The sequence below is a fragment of the Cervus elaphus genome, chromosome 8 (genome assembly GCF_910594005.1).
Source record: "Cervus elaphus chromosome 8, mCerEla1.1, whole genome shotgun sequence".
NCBI classification, from domain to species: domain Eukaryota; kingdom Metazoa; phylum Chordata; class Mammalia; order Artiodactyla; family Cervidae; genus Cervus; species Cervus elaphus.
Window position 1 is genome coordinate 41,893,099 of NC_057822.1, and position 21,131 is coordinate 41,914,229.

Consider the following 21,131-nt stretch of genomic DNA (forward strand, 5'->3'; position numbering starts at 1 on the left):
ATCAGTCCTTCAAATGAACGCCCAGGACTTATCTCCTTCAGGATGGACTGGTTGGATCTCCTTGCAGTCCAAGGGACTCTCAAGAGTCTGGAAAAGGTCAGTTTTCATTCCAATCCCTAAGAAAGGCAATCCCAAAGAATGCTCAAACTATTGCACAATTGCACTCATCTCACACGCTAGTAAGGTAATGCTCAAAATTCTCCAAGCCCTTTTAGAAAAGGCAGAGGAACCAGAGATCAAATTGCCAATATCCACTGGATCATAGAAAAAGCAAGAGAGTTCCAGAAAAACATCTATTTCTGCTTTATTGACTACACCAAAGCCTTTGACTGTGTGGATCACAATAAACTGTGGAAAATTCTGAAGGAGGTGGGAATACCAGACCACCTGACCTGCCTCTTGAGAAACCTGTATGCAGGTCAGGAAGCAACAGTTAGAACTGGACATGGAACAACAGACTGGTTCCAAATAGGTAAATCTTTAGATTAGCCCAATTCAAAAGAGGGTGACTCATTGATAACGGATCTGCCTGCCAAGCAGAAGACCCAGTTTCAGTCCATGGGTTGGGAAGATCTCCTGGAGAAGGAAATGGCAAATGACTCTAATATCCTTTCCAGGATAATCCCATGAACAGAGAAGCCAGTGAGCTATAATCCATGGAGTCACAGGAGTCAGATAAGACTTTGTGACTAAACAACAAAAATTCAAGAGAGGGAATTACCCAAAGATGTGAATACCAGGAAGCGGGGGTTCTTGGGGGACATCATAGAGTTTGCTTGCCACATATGAAGAATGACTAATGACTTCCCCATATTCTTTATTTACATATATATTGAAATTTTCCATTGTGACCTCTGACATGTACCCCAAAAAGATGAGGGACAACAGAAGGCTTTTCCACATTTAACATATCTCTTCCTTATGAATACTCAGAGAAGTCCTTAAATATGAGAGACAATGGCAGGTTTGTCCATACTTCTTAAACTGATAGCTTTTGTACCCAGGTGAGATCTGACATGATTCTCAGGAGAAAAATGATCCATAAAGGCATTTCCATATTTACTGAATTTATAGGATTTTACTCCAACAGAGGTACACTTTAACATGGTAAGATTTGGAAAGTGGCTAAAGTTTTTTCCACATAGATTACATTCATTACATTCACAGAGGTTCTCCACCTTATGACTTCTTGAATATCTTCCTTGTACTTGTGCTGAGAATTCAACACAAGAACATAATAATATTCTCAGTTTTCTCTTAAAATGGAGAATCACTAATCATTCTTTGTGATTCTTTCTGTTCTCTGTTTATTGGACTTTTTTCTCCATGAATATTCTGCCAAGCAACTGACTCATGGTTTTAAGTTGAATCACACAATCTACTGAGGCCAGACTCAAAGTATTTTCCTCCAGCATCACATCTCTGTAGCGATTCCTTTGAGCAGGAGCCAGTAAAGCCTATTCCCTCTGGGTAAATTTCACAGCTATATCCTCAAAGACCACTAAGTCTGCTTCCTGGCCCAAGCTTCTGGAGGTTTCTGTGAGCATCAGTCATGGAGTCCAAGAGGGAAGAGGAAAGAAGGTGAAATGGGGGCCACGTGGAGCAATTTGAAGCCAGATGGAAAAGGTTTGGCAACAGAGCACTGAAGTTCTTAGTTTGCAATCATGTGGTTATACTCAATTCTAAAGCTTTCAATTGCAACTTAGATGATTTGCTTTTCTCTCTTTTTCCACTTTATTCCTCTCTTTTACCTACACCTTTTATATATACTCCCTAGTGCCATTCTTTGGAGATACAGAAAGTTGTTACACTTAAAAGAATTGGGGTAAGACTTCCCATCCTTTATAGCAGGAATCATTAGCCAAATATGTGATCTGTTGTCCAAATAGGTGTCCATTTTGACAGTGGCCAAACCATATTTGCTGAGAGAACTCTGGCCCACAATCCCCACAGCCATCAATTGTGGAAGCTGAATATTAACTTGTGTTAATATTAACTGGCCGGGAAGAGTAAGGACTAGCTCCCTGGGCTTCCCAGGTGGCTCAGTGGTAAAGAATCTGCCTGCCAAACAGGAGACTCGGATTTGACTCTTGGGTCAGGAAAATCCCCTGGAGAAGGAAATGGCAACCCATTCCAGGATTCTTGCCCAGGAAATCCCTTGGAGGGAGGAGCCCGGCAAGCTACAGCTCACAGGGTCACTAAGAGTCAGACACGACTTAGTGACTAAACAGAAACAAGCAGTTCCCTATTTCTTGTCCACCCTCCCCCACCCCCTCCATTCCAATTTAGAATCAACCGGAGAAAGCCAAATGTGCTCCTAAACCAGTCACATAACATGTCCCGCTTCAGGTAGCCCACCTCCAGCTTCTGCATGTCAAAGACCTCCAACCAGAATGTACTTGACGCCTTCCACTATTTTCACTATAAAGCTTTCCCACTTCACTGCCTATTTTTGGAATCCCTAACAAAACACAACTGATGGTGACTGACTCTCTTGCTATACTATAGAGAAAGAGAGAAAGAGAGTGCTAAGTCGTGTCCAACTTTTGTGACCCCATGGACTGTAGCCTGCCAGAATTCTCTGTCCATGGGATTCTCCAGGCAAGAATACTGGAGTGGGTTGCCATTTCCTTCTCCAGGGGAACTTCCTGACCCAGGAATTGAACCCAGGTCTCCTGCATTGCAGGCATGTTATAGAGATCTCTGACTAAATAGCCTGTTTGTTTATTTCCACAGTTCTATTGTACATGTCTTTATTTTCATTATTTCAAACACTGGTTCAAAATACTTCAACCTCAGTTATCCCTCACAGATGAAGGAGACATTGAAATTCAGATTTAGGAAAATTACATTTGTTCTATAAAGTAATAGGACTCCATCATTTCACTACATTCACATGAAAAAACTCTTACTAGAGAAAGGAAGGAAAAGCGTTTCCTTACCTTACTTTCCTTCTGTAAGATCTTTACTGAAATGTATTTCACATACCACACAACTCACACATTCAGGGTGTACAGTTCAATGTTTTCATTATAGTCGCAGAGTTGCCCAGCCACTACCACATGCAGTGTTTTTCCTCCTGAGTTTCAGGATTTACAAGGTTTCATCAGCTCCAGACTGGATAAAATAGTAACAGCTAACATTGATGGAGGACTGTTCTAAGTGCTTCACACACAGTAGCCTGTGGAATTCTAGTGTCAACCCTGTGAAATAGGGACGGTTATTATCACCTACCTTCTGTGGGTGAGAAGAGCAAAGTTCAGTAACTTGCCTGGAGTCACAGAGCTGATAAGGATGGAATAGGGACTGGCTCTGAGACAGTCCCACTCCAGAACTTTGCCTTAACACCACGCTACAGGTCAATTGAATAGTAACACATTAAAAAAAAAAAAATTAGTCAGAAATAGAATTTGCTGTGTCTGTGAGGAAGCATTTTCTTTTCAATTTTCTTCTTTTTTCATATTCTTAACTTCTAGACATCACTTCACCAATTCTCCTTAGCAGTTGGTCTCAGTGGAGTTTGAGTATTGATAAATGATGTAAATTTCTCCTATCAGTTAGCACTTGAGTAATTATATCTTTACGTCTTCATGTTTTAAAATAGATTTATTCTATCATTTGATTGCTCATTTCATCCTTTTTCTCTTCTTACTCTCTCCTATTAATTTAAAAACAAAATCATTTCAATGAATAGGACTCCTACATTACTATTTTCATAGTTTTTTCCACTGAGATGACCATTGAACCATTTTTGTTTTAGAATGTTTTCAGTTATCCTGACAATAACTAAAAGGCCTTGACTGCATCTGTAAATGACCAAGATAGTAATACAAACAGAAATACTAATCACTTGTATGTTTATGATTCTCTTAACATTTTCCAAACTGTTTTACTCCTGACCTCAAAGTGTTCATCATTCATCTAGATGTTTCCAAATGTTTCCCACTTTAATGTTGTTTACACTGAATTCTTCTCCTTACATGTTACACTCTTAGAAAAAGATTTTGGGGATGGAGGGGCATGAGACATAGAGTGAGGCTCTTGTCATAAAAACGTTATCACTGAAATCATCAATTCCTCCAACCAGCGCGTCACTTCAATAAGCAAAAATTTTGATGGATAAAAATTAAGATTTTTTGCTTTGTGCTGAGCTTAAAGAAAGGAGGCCCTTGAGTGTGGCCTGCAAGCCGTGTTCAGTGGAGCCCGGCTGAGCTCCAATTGGCATCTGTGCCTTGTTTGTTAAGACGGAGGACAGATGCCCTGCTTACTAACTTCACAGGAGGGGTTATTGGTTGGAAACTGGGTTGGCTGTTTCTCAGTGACTGAATGTGCTTTAGAAGCCTCCCCTTTTATGATTTTGACTAGTTTAGCTGCCAAACTAGCTGCTGAAATTGGCCTAGAGCACTGTGAAATTTGTTCAAACAGCAGCTAATACGCTCACAGGTCCCCTGCCTGCTCTGGACAAATCATAGAGGAACAGCCATGTCCTCTGTGAGTGGTGACTTGTAATGTCCTCTCCCTGGTCCCCCCTCCATCAATGTGCAGGACAGAAAACCACGTCAGCCGCCTCACATGTGCCAGCTGCACTAATCTTGCTGACAGAGAGTTTTGGTTGCAGGCAGGGCTAGGCAGGCAGTTAATTATACCCAGAGTTAATTGAGTGGTCATATTAACAGTCTAGTCTCCTGAGGTCTAAAAGAGGATTCGAGAAATGTCGGTGTGTCCGACCCTCAAGATGAAGTCGAATGAGACATCATGTTCTTTTTGACCTTCCCTTTCAATCTGGGATGATGATTTCATTAATCAGGATTCCTCCCCCACTGTCATTTACTTCTAATTGACAGACGCTAATTAAAATAGCAAACGGGATCCTCGCAGGCACTTTCTTCTGTGTTTCTTCGGTGACCATTCTGTTCTTGACTGATTTACCATGGCTCTTTCCCCTCAATTAACAGACAAGTTAAACTTTATATTCCCTTAAATTTTTATTACTCATAATTAGGAAGTGAAAAAAATCATTATGTGTTTTACAACTTTAAAATGTAAAAGTAAATTGGGTACTCAAATAATGTGGGACTAATTGCCTAATTGGAGGTGAGTCAGAGTCAGGTGGCCTGCCAACAGTTTCTGCACCCTGAATCCGCCGAGCCCTTCACTTCAGCAGCCCAGACCAAACCAACTTTCACAACAGGGAGATGTTTCAAGGGACTTAATTTTAAAATATACCCAATAGTAAAATTGATTCTAAGCGTAAAACCATTTTACAACAACAAAAATGCTGGCTCTTCTCTTTCTGACTTACGACATGCTATATGACAGACTCTAGGTCTAGCCACATCTCTACCAATGACCCAATTTCATTCCTATTTATGGTTGAGTAATATTCCATTGTACATATGTGCCACATATTCTTTATCCATTCATCTACCATTGGACATTTAGGTTGCTTCCATTAACTACTGTTAATAGTGCTGCAATGAACACTGGGATACCTGTGTCCTTTTGAATCATGATTGACCTAGATGTTTGGGATAGGGGCATGGGAGGGAGGTCCAAGAGTAAGAAGATACATGTATCCATATAGCTGATTCAATTTATTATATACCAGAGACTAACACAACATTTTAAAACAACTATACCCCAAAAGAACATATTGGCTTTAATTCTAAAGCCTGCTGTATTATTTCCATTTCTGCATTAGATAAACATGGACATACTCAAGATGGTCTAAATTTCTTGTAGCCAAGCTATGTCATATTCAGCTTTGGAATCCTGAGTAGTCTGAGCTCAGCACACAGCACCCAGCACATACTCAGTGACTCAAACTCCAATGAATGACTCAACCGAATCACCCCACTCCATCTCTTCAGTTCAGTTGTTCAGTTGTGTCCAACTCTTTGTGACCCCATGGACTGCAGCATGCCAGGGCTTCCCTGTCCATGAACCAACTCCGAGAGCTTGCTCAAACTCATGTCCATTGAGTTCGTGATGCCGTCCACCCATCTCATCCTCTGTCATCCCCTTCTCCTCCTGCTTTCAATCTTGCCCAGCATCAGAGTCTTTTCCAATGAGTCAGTTCTGGGGAGGAGCTAAAATGGCAGAGGAATAGGACAGGGAGACCACTTTCTCCCCTACAAATTCATCGAAAGAACATTTGAATGCTGAGCAAACTCCACAAAACAACTTCTGATCACTAGCAGAGGACATCAGGCACCCAGAAAAGCAGCCTATTGTCTTCGAAAGGAGGTAGGACAAAATATAAAAGATAAAAGGAGACCCATCCTGGGAAGGGAGTCCTAATAGAGGAAGTTTCCAAACACCAGGAAACCCTCTCACTGGTGGGTCTGGGGGAAGTTTTCGAATCTCGGAGTGCAACCTAACTGGGAGGAAAAATAAATAAAATCAATGAGTCAGTTCTTCTTATCAGATGGCCCAAGTATCGGAGCTTCAGTTTCATGGCCCAAGTATCGGAGCTTCAGTTTCAGCATCAGTCCTTCCAATGAATACTCAGGACTGATTTCCTTTAGGATGGACTGGTTGAATCTCCTTGAAATCCAAGGGACTCTCAAGAGTCTTCTCCAATACCACAGTTCAAAAGCATCAATTCTTCAGTGCTCAGTTTTCTTTATGGTCCAACTCTCACATCCATAACTGACTACTGGGAAAACCATAGCTTTGACAATATGGACCCTTGTTGGCAAAGTAGTGTCTCTGCTTTTTTTTTTTTGTCTCTGCTTTTTAATATGCTGTCTAGGTTTGTCATAGCTTTTCTTCCAAGGAGTAAGGGTCTTTTAATTTCATGGCTGCAGTCACCATCTGCAGTGATTTTGAAGCCCCCAAACAATAAAGTCTGTCACTGTTTCCATTGCTTCCCCACCTATTTACTGTGAATTGATGGGACCAGGTGCCATAATCTTAGTTTTTTGAATGTTGAGTTTTAAGCCAATTTTTTTCACAAGACTGTACTCTGCATATAAGTTAAACAAGCAGAGTGACAATATACAGCCTTGACATACTCCTTTCCCAGTGTAGAACCAGTCCATTGTTCCATGTTCAGTTCTAACTGTTGCTTCTTGACCTGCATACACATTTCTCAGGAGGCAGGTCAGGTGGTCTGGTATTCCCATCTCTTGAAGAATTTTCTACAGTTTGTTGTAATCCACACAGTCAAAGGATTGGCTTAGTCAATGAAGCAGAAGTATATGTTTTTCTGGAACACTCTTGCTTTTTTGATGATCCAACGGATGTTGGCAATTTATCTCTGGTTCCTCTGCCTTTTCTAAATCCAGCCTGAACATCTGGAAGTTCTTGGTTCACATACTGTTGTAACCTAGCTTGGAGAATTTTGAGCATTACTTTGCTAGTGTGTGAGATGAGTGCAATTATGTGGTAGTTTAAACATTCTTTGGCATTGCCTTTCTTTGAGATTGGAATGAAAACTGACCTTTTCCAATCTTGTGGTCACTGCTGAGTTTTCCAAATTTGCTGGCGTACTTAATGCAGAACTTTCACAGAATCATCTTCTAGGATTTGAAATAGCTCAACCGGAATTCCAACCACCTCTACTAGTTTTGTTTGTAGTGATGCTTCCTAAGGCCCACTTGACTTTGCATTCCAGGGTATCTGGTTCTAGGTGAGTGATCACACCATCGTGGTTATCTGGGTTATGAAGATATTTTTTGTATAGTTCTATGTTTTTTGCCACCTCTTCTTAATATCTTCTGCTTCTGTTAGGTCCCTACTGTTTCTGTCCTTTATTGTGCCCATATTCACATGAAATGTTCCCTTGATATCTCTAATTTTCTCAAAGAGATCTCTAGTCTATTGTTTTCCTCTATTTCTTTGCATTGATCACTTAGGAAGGTTTTCTTATTTCTCCTTGCTATTCTTTACTCTATCATTTACCCTTAATGTTTAGTGCTCTTACATCTGCTTTTAACATTCAGCTACACTTCACATCAGTAACTTGAGCACCAAGGATCAAGGTGGAGATGCTTATAATGGCTTTCCTTAAAAGTGTTGCCTTAGTCTAGTCCCATAAGAAGAAAGCATAAGTATTAAGTCCTGATTACACCTTACCACAAAAACAAGAGGAAATTAGACATAAATGAAAGGATTTACATTAAAACGAAATGTGCTCAGTAATTACCTTTAATGGCATTGATTTTTTTAAAAAGAATTTTATTAAAATGGGATTTTAATTTCTTAGCCAATCCATAGACATTTTTTCCCCCCTCTGATGGAAAATATCAGATTTCAACTGGTTACATTTTGACTCTTAACTATAACAATGCTCTTTGCCTCAGAAATGAGATTAAAAAATTACCTTTGTGGAATTACATATTTAGGAAGGAAAGGGAAGCAGGATGCTAGGGAGGAAAGTAGAATTTCTCATTCTTCCTCAGGAAACGCCTTGTCATTAAATATCAGCAATGATTTTCAGATTACATTAGGAAAGATTGCAGTTGCCTGCAACCGCCATGCAGCTAAGGATTTTCACAACCTTCTGAGAGAACTCAATTTTACCAAGAACTGAGAGGTATTTATACCCTTGGGTAACACAAATGCATTCATGGGAATCACACCATTGTGTAAATGTCTCAGGAAGCAAAAGAGTGAGTTACCCTGAAAATTGGCCCTGGTTCTAAACTAGCTACAGGAAATCATTCTCTCCTCACCTAATTCATAGGCGTGTCAGAAGGGCACAGGCCCTGAGATCCTTCAGGACCAGAGGAAGTTTCCATGAGCATTTATACAACAGCTGGAAAAGGGAGCAGCAAATATGTGTGAATACACTGCACAAGTATTCTCTTCTGTGCTGGCATCCCCAGAATAAAATTAAGGAGGTTGCCATCATGGGATAGGGCTTCCCCAGTGGTTCAGCAGTAATTCAGCCTGCAATCCAGGAGCCACTGGAGACACGGGTTTGATCCCTAAGTGGGGACGATCCCCTGGAGGTAGGGTATGGCAACCCACTCAAGTATTCTTGCCTGGAGAGTCCCATGAACAGAGAAGCCTGGTGGGCTACAGTCCATAGGGTTGCAAAGACTCAGACACTACTGAAGAGACTTAGCATGCACACACTCATCATGGAATGATCCACACCCCCTCCCAGTTTGCCTGGAACTGAGGCATTTCCCCAAAAGTGGAAAGTAGAATGCCAAACCTGGCAGCCTTGTACAAGCCAGGATGGTTTCTCACCCTGCATTTGATGATAAAAACTGTCCATTAATGATTACAAGTATTTTGGATTCCACTGAGTCAGGGCTTTTTAGAAACAAAACAACTCTTCTGGTGCAGAAAATGAGAGCATTCTTGGATACCACTTTTGGGAATTGGGGTTAGGAGCGGAAACCTCATCTGCTGGGATAAAAAAAGAATATTGTCAGTATTTCCAGGAGAAGAAAGAGTAAGCACTAGTTTTTGTTCTTTGTTTTTTTTTTCAAAGTGTTAGTCACTCAGTGATGTCCAACTCTGTGATCTCATGGTAGCCCACCAGGCTCCTCTGTCCATGGAATTCTCTAGGCAAGAATACCAGAGGGGGTTCCCATTTCCTTCTCCAGAGGCTCTTCGCAACCCAGGGACTGAACCCAGGTTTCCTGCATTCCAGGCAGAGTCTTTACCTTCTGAGCCACCAGGGAAACCAAAGGGCTATTTAAATACAATCAGCATATGAACTACCCTAGAGTTCCAGCCATGCCATCTCCTTATCCCAAGGAAAAAAGTAAGTTCCCTTACCCCTTTCTTCATCTATTGGTGTTAGCTTACATTTGTTTCCCATAAGCTTGGTCTTAATGCCTATTTAAACTAAAGGTCATGTACAAATGTTGATGGAGGTCCATCAGGTGATTTAAACTGTACCTAGTGGAAGTGGCTTTAGGACTCACCCTACATGAACTTCCCAGCACGCAGTTACCTGGCATTGACCAGAGGAACAGCTTGGCAAGCAGACGGATTCAAAAGTTCCTTGGTTTAAGAATCCATCCCCTTTGTTATTCTACATTAGGCAATGACCTAGCCCACTGTCACCTTGATGTGCTTCAGCTGTGGAGCCAGGGTCATTTCTAGAGGCAAGATTTTCAGCCTCACTATGTATGTTTCAGTGTTCTCACCTATAAAATGAGGATAATGATAGTAAGTGTCCCAGGGTATATGGAGAGACTGCAGTAAGAGAATGCATGCCGAGGGCTTAGCATAGAACCAGGTCCATGGTGCTATCAGTTTTATTACAGAGCAATAAGGGACTGTTGCTCCCAACTCCAGGAAGCATTTGAAAAATACTAAGATCAGGGCCACCTCATGCGAAGAGTTGACTCATTGGAAAAGACCCTGATGCTGGGAGGGATTGGGGGCAGGAGGAGAAAGGGATGACAGAGGATAAGATGGCTGGATGGCATCGCTGACTCAATGGACATGAGTTTGAGTAAACTCTGGAGGTTGGTGATGGACGAGGAGGCCTGGCGTGCTGCGATTCATGGGGTCGCAAAGAGTTGGACACGACTGAGCAACTGAACTGAACTGAACTGAAGATCAGGGGCTGGGGTGAGGGAGAGATGAATAGGTAGAACACAGAGGATTTTTAGGACAATGAAAATTCTGATACTATAAAAGTGAATATATACATTTGTGCAAACTTGTAGAATATACAACACCAAGCATGTACCCTGGACCGGGTGATTTAATATTTAGCTACATAATTTTCAGAATTAGTATTTTTAATGGTGTGCATATTTTTGTTCTTAAATTTTTTGCTTCTTAAACTAACAAGATCCTAATCAAACAATTTACTCCTCATTTTCTGTGGGTTACAACCCATGCATTCAAAAAGCAAAACTTTGATTCTAATTTTTACATCATAGCTCTTCAGATAAAACATTCAATCACTTAAGCACTGCATAAAAACATTATAGAATTTTTATTTTCTAGTGTTCCTCTTACATAATTGTTGATACAGAGATGATCTGTAATGTATACATAATATTTAAATCATGAATAATATTGATAATGCCATTTATCATGTTGTAAAAATAGTCCACAAAAACGTTGTCACCTTACACATTTACACTTCTCATAAGAGAATGACAATATGCAACTCTTTTTTTGGTTGGCTGTCACATCCAAAGACTCATGGCAGCATGTTACACGACAGGTTAAAGCAAAATCCAACAAATAAAAAGACTGGTGAACTTAATTTGAAACTAAATTATATATTTGGTATATAATATTTATATATTTGCTAGGAATTTGATATTTGGAGAGGAGAAAATACAGTCAGCCCTTCATATCTTCATATCCATGGATTCAATCGAAGGATGGAAAATATTTGAAAAAAAAAATACATGAAATTCCAAAGAACAAAACTTGAATTGCCACTCATCTTCAACTATTTACATAGCACTTACATTATATTTGGGCTTCCCTGATGGCTCAGACAGTAAATAATCTGCCTGCAATGCAGAAAGACACGGGTTCAATCCGTGGGTTGGGAAGATCCTCTAGAGGGGGAAATGGTCACCCATTCCAGTATTCTTGCCTTTAGAATTCCATAGACAGAGGAGCCTGGCTGGCTACAGTCCATGGGGTCCCAAAGAGTCAGACACAACTGAGCAATTAACACTACTAAGAATGTACCCTAATGTAAAGTATGGACTTTGAGTGATTATGCTGTCAATTTAGGTTCATTGATTGTAACAAATGTACCATTCTGATGGGGGATGTTGATAATGGGGGAGGCTATGCATGTTGGCAGAAAGTGAAAAACTAAAAAGCCTCTTAATGAAAGTGAAAGAGAAGACTGAGAAAGTTGGCTTAAAACTCAACATTCAGAAAACTAAGATCATGGCATCCGGTCCCATCACTTCATGGCAAATAGATGGAGAAACAATGGAAACAGTGGCTGACTTTATTTTGGGGGGCTCAAAAATCACTGCAGATGGTGATTGCAGCCATGAAATTAAAAGACGCTTACTCCTTGGAAGGAAAGTTATGACCAACCTAGACAGCATATTAAAAAACAGAGACATTACTTTGTCAACACAGTCAAGGCTGTGGTTTTTCCAGTGGTCATGTATGGATGTGAGAGTTGAACTATAAAGAAAGCTGAGCACCGAAGAATTGATGCTTTTGAACTGTGGTGTTGGAGAAGACTCTTGAGAGTCCCTTGGACTACAAGGAGATCCATCCAGTCCATCCTAAAGGAGATCAGTTCATTGGACAGACTGATGTTGAAGCTGAAACTCCAATACTTTGTCTCCCTGATGTGAAGAGCTGACTCATTTGAAAAGACCCTGATGCTGGGAAAGATTGAGGGCAGGAGGAGAAGGGGATGACAGAGGTTAAGATGGTTAGATGGCATCACCGACTCAATGGACATGAATTTGGTTAAAATCCGGGAATTGGTGATGGACAGGGAGGCCTGGCTTGCTGCAGTCCATGGGGTTGCAAAGAGTCGGACACGACTTAGTGACTGAACTGAACTGATGCATGTTGGGGGAGTATATGGGAAATCTTTGTAACTTCCTCTCAACTTTGCTGTGAACCTAAAACTGCTCTTAAAAATGTAATAAAAGAAGTAAAATGGAAAAAAAAAAAAAACCTACTAAGAGCTAGGTCTTCGCCCAGACCAGTTAAATTACAGTCATTGGAGAGCAGAGCCCAGGCTGTGATATGTTTTTAAAGCTCCATGGGTCGATTCTTAAGGGTAGTCAATGCTGAGAACTACTGATTTTCAGACTCTGTAGGTTGTGGCTTATGTGTTGTTGTTCCGTTGCTAAGTCATGTCCAACTCTTTGCGACCCCTTGGGTTGCAGCATGCCAGGCTCCCCTATTCTCCACTATCTCCCAGAGTTTGCTTAAATTCATGTCTATTGAGTCATTGATGCTATGTAACCATCTCATCCTCTGCCACCCACTTCTGCTCCTGCCCTCAATCTTTCCCAGCATCAGGGTCTTTTCCAGTGAGTCAGTTCTTTGCATCAGGTGACCAAAGTATTGGCATTTCAGCTTCAGCATCAGCCTTGCCAATGAGTATTCAGGGTTGATTTCCTTTGGATTGATAGCTTTGATCTCCTCGAAGTCCAAGGGTAGCTTATGACCTAATAGAAATCAGCTGCTTTGTGATAACTAGCCACTGAGCGGCAGGTGATTCTGCGAAGTCTGTCAGGCTATATAAATGCAGGCAGCATCCCCTGACAACGCTTTTCCACTTGACTGCCATCGTAGGTGGGGGGCTTCTCGGTGGGAGTGTCACAGAGTAGGGTACCAAGGCTCCGTGAGGGCTGAGAGAAGGGGGTAGCAAATAGGAGGGAATGCTTAGCTCTTCTCAAGTGTTTTCTCAGGGTCCCCTGTTCCTAGGAAACAAAGCATCAGGAAGCTGAGTGTTCGGAGTTCTGAGTTAATGCTCAAACTGCCTGGGGCACAGAGGAGACGCCAACCTGTAAGATCAGACCAAAATTGTAAATAAGCAGTTGAAAAATAGGACACAAGTTCAGCATATCCAGGAACTTCCCTGGTAGGCCAGTGCTTGAGACTCTGCCTTGCAATGCAGGGGATGTGGGTTTGATCTCTGATCTGGGAAATAAGATCCTACGTGCTGGGGGCTGGCAGGGGCAGCTGAGCCTGTGCACTGCAATGGTGATGATGCAACTAAGACTCAATGCAGCCAAATAAATAAAATATTTTTTTAAAACTTAGCATATGCAGCTGTGGAAGATGTTAGCACAGATTTCTCCTTTCTTGCCTTTAAAGCAGGGGGTGGTTCTGAGTTCTCTTATAAACTTAGAGGGCAATCTCAAGAATGATCAGATAGCTTTGGGGGGCTGGCTTAGCCTATTTAGATTGGTGAAGGTATTTGGCTTTGTATGAAGCTGTCATCTGCATGTGAAAGCAGTGGTATTTATTTAAGTCATTCTCTGAGCTTCTGTTTCCCCAACTTTAAAATAGCAGCAGTAATACCTACCCCTTACTTTCCTCAAAGGGAATTTGTGATGATAAACAGAAATAACGTTCCACATAAAACTCAGTTTGAGCTCCTAGAAAGAAATGAGCACAACTTAAATCAAGGTAATATTATTGTTATGAAAGAAGGTGCTGAAACAGTTAATATTTTGATTCTTATCAAAGTACCATCTTTCTGGGCAAAGCTCACAGTTTCCCAGGAGAGATTTCTCTCCAGTATTAGCCAGTAAATCCCAAAATTCCATTCCTTCTAATGAGCCACACATTGAAACTTGCTGCCAAAACCCACAGAGCACCCAACAACAGTAAGGCAGGCAAAAAAAGTTCATGTTAACCTTAAATTGAGTTCCAATCTATATCCTGACATGTTTAATGACGTTTCCAGTCTCCTTCTCCACTTTGAAGTGAATGCCTCATTGAGGTGAGCAACCTGTGCTTTTCACACATTTGTGCTCGGTATTGTTTTTCAGGCCACTGATGATTTTCTTCAAGCCTAGTTTAACAGCCCTATGGGGTTGTTGATTATAGGAAATAATGTTGACTCTAGCCTCCCAAACGAATCTTAAATACTTCTTTCTTTTCCATACTGGACTGTCCCAGTATTATAATACTGCAAACATCGGGAGGAAGAACTTTCCACATCTCTTTAAAATTTGCTTTTTTTTCCCCCTACTTAAGTTCACTATTTCTTTTAACTAACTATTCTTTCCATAGACTCTTATTAGCATTTCAAGCCTGATAATATATTACAGCTCTAAGGCATATCAGATCTTTTGTACAGCCTGTCTTCCAAAATGTTCTCAAGAATTAAAACAGGAGAACAAACAATGCACTCTAATTTGTTGAAAAATTCTGCTCTACAAAATTAAGGCATGCAATCTGACTGAGAGCTGGAGGGAAGGGAGAGGCAGAAGTGTGGGGGAAGAAATAAAATGTGGATATTTTTAAACAGTTGGGAAGACAGTTTCTGTTAGGTCCATACCATTTCTGTCCTTTATTGTGGACCTAACAAGTAGAAAGTATTAAGAAGAGGTGGCAAGAATACACAGAAGAACTATACAAAAAAAAATCTTCATGACCCAGATAATCATGATAGTGTGATCACTCACCTAGAGCCAGATATCCTGGAATTCGAAGTCAAGGGGACCTTAGGAAGAATCACTACGACCAAAGCTAGTGGAGGTGATGGAATTCCAGTTGAGCTAATTCAAATCCTAAAAGATGATGCTGTGAAAGTGCTGCACTCAATATGCCAGCAAATTGGGAAAACTCAGCAGTGGCCACAGGACTGGGTCAGCTTTCATTCCAGTCCCAAAGAAAGACAATGCCAAAGAATGCTCAAACTACCGCACAATTGCACTCATCTCACACGCTAGCGAAGTAGTGCTCAAAATTCTCCAAGCCAGGATTCAATAACACATGTACTGTGAACTTCCAGATGTTCAAGCTGGATTTAGAAAAGGCAGAGGAACCAGAGATAAATTGCCAACATCCGCTGGATCATCGAAAAAGCAAGAGAGTTCTAGAAAAATATCTACTTCTGCTTTACTGACTACAGCAAAGCCTTTGACTGTGTGGATCACAACAAACTGTGAAAAATTCTGAAAGAGATGGGAACACCAGACCACCTGACCTGCCTCCTAAAAAATGTGTATGTAGGTCAAGAAGCAACAGTTAGAACTGGACAAGCAACAACAGACTGGTTCCAAATCGGGAAAGGAGTACGTCAAGGCTGTATATTGTCACCCTGCTTATTTAACTTATATGCAGAGTACATCATGAGAAATGCTCGGATGAAGCACAAGCTGGAATCAAGATTCCAGCCAATGGTAAAGTGGTAAAGAACTCTCCTGCCAATAAAGGCGGTATAAGAGATGCATGTTCGATCCCTGGGTTGCAAGAACCCCCTGGAATAGGGCATGGCAACCTACTCCACTATTCTCACCTGGAGATTCACATGGGCAGAGGAGCTTAGAGGGAAATCCATAGGCTCACAAAGAGTTGGACATAATTGAAGTGATTTAGCATGTACACACACACACAGTAACAAAGTACTGTAAATTGCATGACTTAGTCTGAGATCAAGGTGTCAAGGGTTTGTTCCTTCTGAAGTTTCTGAAAAAAATCTGTTCATAATCCTCTCCTACCATTTGGTGGTTTGCTGGCAATCTCTGACCATTCTTGCCTGAGAGACACATCACCTTTATCTCTGCCCTCATATTGACACAGTCTTGCCTGTGTCCATACCTATGATCAAATATTCCTTTCTGTAAGGACAAGCTGGAATCAATATTGATGGGAGAAATATTAATAACCTCAGATAAGCAGATGATACCATGCTTATGGCAGAAAGCAAAGAAGAACTAAAGAGGCTCTTGATGAAAGTGAAAGAGGAGAGTGAAAAAGTTGGCTTAAAACTAAACATTCAGAAAACTAAGATCATGGCATCTGGTCCCATCATTTCATGGCAAATAGATGGGGAAGCAATGGAGACAGTGACAGACTTTATTTTTGGGGGCTCTAAAATCATTGCAGATGGTGATTGCAGCCATGAAATTAAAAGACACTTGCTCCTTAGAAGGAAAGTTATGACCAACCTAGACAGCATACTAGAAAGCAGAGACATTACTTTGTCAACAAAGATCCATCTAGTCCAGGAGTCACGCATGGATGTGAGAGTTAGTCTATAAAGAAAGCTGAACACCAAAGAATTAATGCTTTTGAACTGTGGTGTTGGAAAAGACTCTTGAGAGTCCCTTGGACAGCAAGGAGATCCAACCAGTCCATCCTAAAGGAAATCAGTCCTGAATATTCATTGGAAGGACTGATGCTGAAGCTGAAACTCCAATACTTTGGCCACCTGATGTGAAGAAATGACTCATTGGAAAAGACCCTAATTCTGGGAAAGATTGAAAGCAGGAGGAGAAGGGCATGACAGAGGATGAGATGGTTGGATGGCATCACCGACTCAATGGTCATGAGTCTGAGTAAATTCCAGGAGTTGGTGATGGACAGGGAGGCCTGGTGTCCTGCAGTCCATGGGGTCACAAAGAGTCAGACACGACTGAGTGACTTAACGGACTGACTGGGAAGTCAGTGAGGGAGAAGACAGGCAGAGATATTCATACAGATAGAGCCTAGACAATGACTGTTCTTTGCTGGTGACTCAGACTGTAAAGAATCTGCAGTGCGGGAGACCCAGATTTAGATCCCTGAGTCAGGAAAATCACCTGGAGAAACAAATGGCTACCCACTCCAGTATTCTTGCCTGGAGAATCCCATGGACAGAGGAGCCTGGTGGGCTACAGTCCATGGGTGGCAAAAAGTCAGGCATGACTGAGCACATGCTGCTTTGGTGGGATGATTCAAATAATTACAGTATCATCATGCTCTCCGTGTGTCCACTTGGGGGAATCTCCAGTCAGCAGATGGTGACCCACTGGTGGATGTATAAGTCGCTGTTAATCACTAGAATCCTTCTGTCCTCTTGCTCTCCTGTATGCTTTACAGTTTCAGTAGGAAGGCGGTGGAAATGAAAATGTCCACTAGAATGTACCCTCCTCAAGGAAAGTAGAATAGAATTCAATATTCATACATATGGTACCGTATTTCAATATTCTTCTAAAGAGCCACTTCCCTTCTCTAGAGCCCATGTTGTTTGGATGGGACTAGAACTAAATCCATCAAAGCTTTGCATTCCCCAGGAATGACTATATGGCCCAATGACAGCCAATGAGATACATGAGATTCTGTGTTTTTCCCAGAGGATATGATCAGTGGCAGGCATCATGCCCTACAAGATTCTTCCTTAAAAATAGTCAACATATTGCAAAGCAGAAGTAAGAGGTAAAAAAGAAAAAATTAGAGAATTAGAGGGAATTCCCTGGAGGTCCAGTGATTTGGACTCCATGCTTCCACTGCAGGTGGCTCTGATTTGATCCAGGGAGAGGGAACTTAAAAAAAAAAAAAAATTCTGGGACCTGATTGACATCACCTGAAGACAGGTCAACCAATGTCTTATATTATTACATGAAACATAAAGAACCTATCTAAAATTTCAGTTCAGTTCAGTCGCTCAGTGTGTTCAACTCTTTGTGACCCCATGAACTGCAGCACGCCAGGCCTTCCTGTCTATCACAAACTCCCGGAGTTTACCCAAACTCATGCCCGTTGAGTTGGTGATGCCATCCAACCATCTTAACCTCTGTCGTCCCCTTCTCCTCCTGCCCCCAATCCCTCCCAGCATCAGGGTCTTTTCAAATGAGTCAGTTCTTCACATCAGGTAGACAAAGTATTGGAGTTTCAGCTTCAACATCAGTCCTTCCAATGAACACCCAGGACTGATCTCCTTTAGGATGGACTGGTTGGATCTCCTTGCTGTCCAAGGGACTCTCAAGAGTCTTCTCCAACACCACAGGTCAAAAGCATAAATTCTTTGGTGCTCAGCTGTCTTTATGGTCCAACTCTCACATCCATACATGAGTATTGGAAAAACCATAGCCTTGACTAGATGGACCTTTGTTGAGAAAGTAGTGTCTCTGCTTTCTAATATGCTGTCTAGGTTGGTCATAACTTTCCTTCTAAGGAGTAAGCATCTTTTAGTTTCATGGCTACAATCACCATCTGCAGTGATTTTGGAGCCCAAAAAAATAGTCAGCGACTGTTTCCACTGTTTCCCCATCTATTTGCCAGGAAGTAACAGGACGGGATGCCATGATCTTAGTTTTCTAAAATCACATTGAGTTTTAAGCCAACTTTTTCACTCTCCTCTTTCACTTTCATCAAGAGGCTCTTTAGTTCTTCTTCACATTCTGGCATAAGGGTGGTGTCATCTGCATGTCTGAGGTTATTGGTATTCCTCCTGGCAATCATGATTCCAGCTTGTGCTTCTTCCAGCCCAACATTTCTCATGATGTACTCTGCATATAAGTTAAATAAGCAGGGTGACAATATACAGCCTTGATGTACTCCTTTTCCTATTTGGAACCAGTCTGTTGTTCCATGTCCAGTTCTAACTGTTGCTTCCTGACCTGCATACAGGTTTCTCAAGAGGCAGGTCAGGTTGTCTGGTATTCCCATCTCTTTCAGAATTTTCCACAGTTTATTGTGATCCACACAGTCAAAGGCTTTGGCATAGTCAATAAAGCAGAAATAGATGTTCTTCTGGAACTCTCTTGCTTTTTCGATGATCCAACGGATGTTGGCAATTTGATCTCTGGTTCCTCTACCTTTTTTTTCTAAAACCAGCTTGAACATCTGGAAGTTCACAGTTCACGTATTGTTGAAGCATGGCTTGCTTGGAGAATTTTGAGCACTACTTCGCTAGCGTGTGAGATGAGTGCAATTGTGCGGTAGTTTGAGCATTCTTTGGCATTGCCTTTCTTTGAGATTGGAATGAAAGCTGACCCAGTCCTGTGGCCACTGCTGAGTTTTCCCAATTTGCTGGCATATTGAGTGTAGCACTTTCACAGCATCATCTTTTAGGATTTGAATTAGCTCAACTGGAATTCCATCACCTCCGCTAGCTTTGTTCATAGTGATGCTTCCTAAGGCCCACTTGACTTCACATTCCAGGATATCTGGCTCTAGGTGAGTGATCACACCATTGTGATTTTCTGGATTGTGAAGATCTTTATTGTACGGTTCTGTGTATTCTTGCCACCTCTTTTTAATATCTTCTGCTTCTGTTAGGTCCATACCATTTTTGTCCTTTATCGAACCCATCTTTGCATGAAATGTTTCCTTGGTATCTCTAATTTTCTTGAAGAGATCTCTAGTCTTTACCATTCTGTTGTTTTCCTCTATTTCTTTGCTTTGATCGCTGAGGAAGGCTTTCTTATCACTCCTTGCTATTCTTTGGAACTCTGCATTCAAATGGGCATATCTTTCATTTTCTACTTTGCTTTTTGCTTCTCCTTTTCACAGCTATTTTTTAGGCCTCCTCAGACAGCCATTTTGCTCTTTTACATTTCTTTTTCTTGGGGATGGTCTTGATCCCTGTCTCCTGTACAATGTCGCAAACCTCCATCCATAGTTCATCAGGTACTCTATCAGATCTAGTCCCTTAAATCTATTTCTCACTTCCACTGTTTAATCACAAAGGATTTGTATTAGGTCATACCTGAATGGTCTAGTGGTTTTCCCTACTTTCTTCAATTTAAATCTGAATCTGGCAATAAGCAGTTCATGATCTGAGCAAAAGTCAGCTCCTGGTCTTGTTTTTGCTGACTGTATAGAGCTTCTCCATCTTTGACTGCAAAGAATATAATCAATCTGATTTCGGTGTTGGTCATCTGGTGATGTCCATGTGTAGAGTCTTCTCTTGTGTTGTTGGAAGTGGGTGTTTGCTATGGCCAGTGTGTTCTCTTGGCAAAACTCTATTAGCCTTTGCCCTGCTTCGTTCTGTACTCCAAGGCCAAATTTGCCTGTTACTCCAGGTGTTTCTTGACTTCCTACTTTTGCATTCCAGTCCCCTATAATGAAAAGGATATCTTTTTTGGGTGTTAGTTCTAGAAGGTCTTGTAGGTCTTCATAGAATCATCCAGCTTCTTCAGTGTTACTGGTCAGGGCATAAACTTGGATTACTGTTATATTGAATGCTTTGCCTTGGAAATGAACAGAGATCTTTCTGTCATTTTGGAGAGTGCATCCAAGTACTGCATTTCAGACTTTTGTTGCCTATGATGACTACTCCATTTCTTCTAAGGGATTCCTGCCCTCAATAGTAGATATAATGGTCATCTGAGTTAAATTTACCCATTCCAGTCTATTTTAGTTTGCTGATTCCTAGAATGCCAATGTTCACTCTTGCCATCTCCTGTTTGACCACTTCCAATTTGCCTTGATTCATGGACCTAACATTCCAGGTTCCTATGCAGTATTGCTCTTTACAGCATCAAACCTTGCTTCTATTACCAGTCCCATCCACAACTGGGTATTGTTTTTGCTTTGGCTCCCTCCCTTCATTCTTTCTGGATATCTCCAGTAGCATATTAGGCACCTACCGACCTGGGGAGTTCCTCTTTCAGTGTCCTATCTTTTCGCCTTTTCACACTCTTCATGGGGTTCTCAAGGCAAGAATACTGAAGTGGTTTGCCATTCACTTCTCCAGTGGACCACATTCTGTCAGACCTCTCCACCATGACCCATCCGTCTTGGGTGGCCCCACATGGCAT

General features: G+C 41.4%; 1 long non-coding RNA gene across 1 annotated transcript; it reads right to left on the reverse strand.

Moving 5' to 3' along the window:
• Nucleotides 1-2,037: 2,037 nt before the first annotated feature.
• On the reverse strand, nt 2,038-17,034 carry LOC122698952. Its single transcript, XR_006342462.1, has 3 exons — nt 17,005-17,034; nt 2,989-2,995; nt 2,038-2,198 (listed from the first exon to the last, which is right to left on the reverse strand). It is a non-coding gene; the product is annotated as an uncharacterized LOC122698952 (long non-coding RNA).
• Between the last annotated feature and the right edge of the window lie 4,097 nt (nt 17,035-21,131).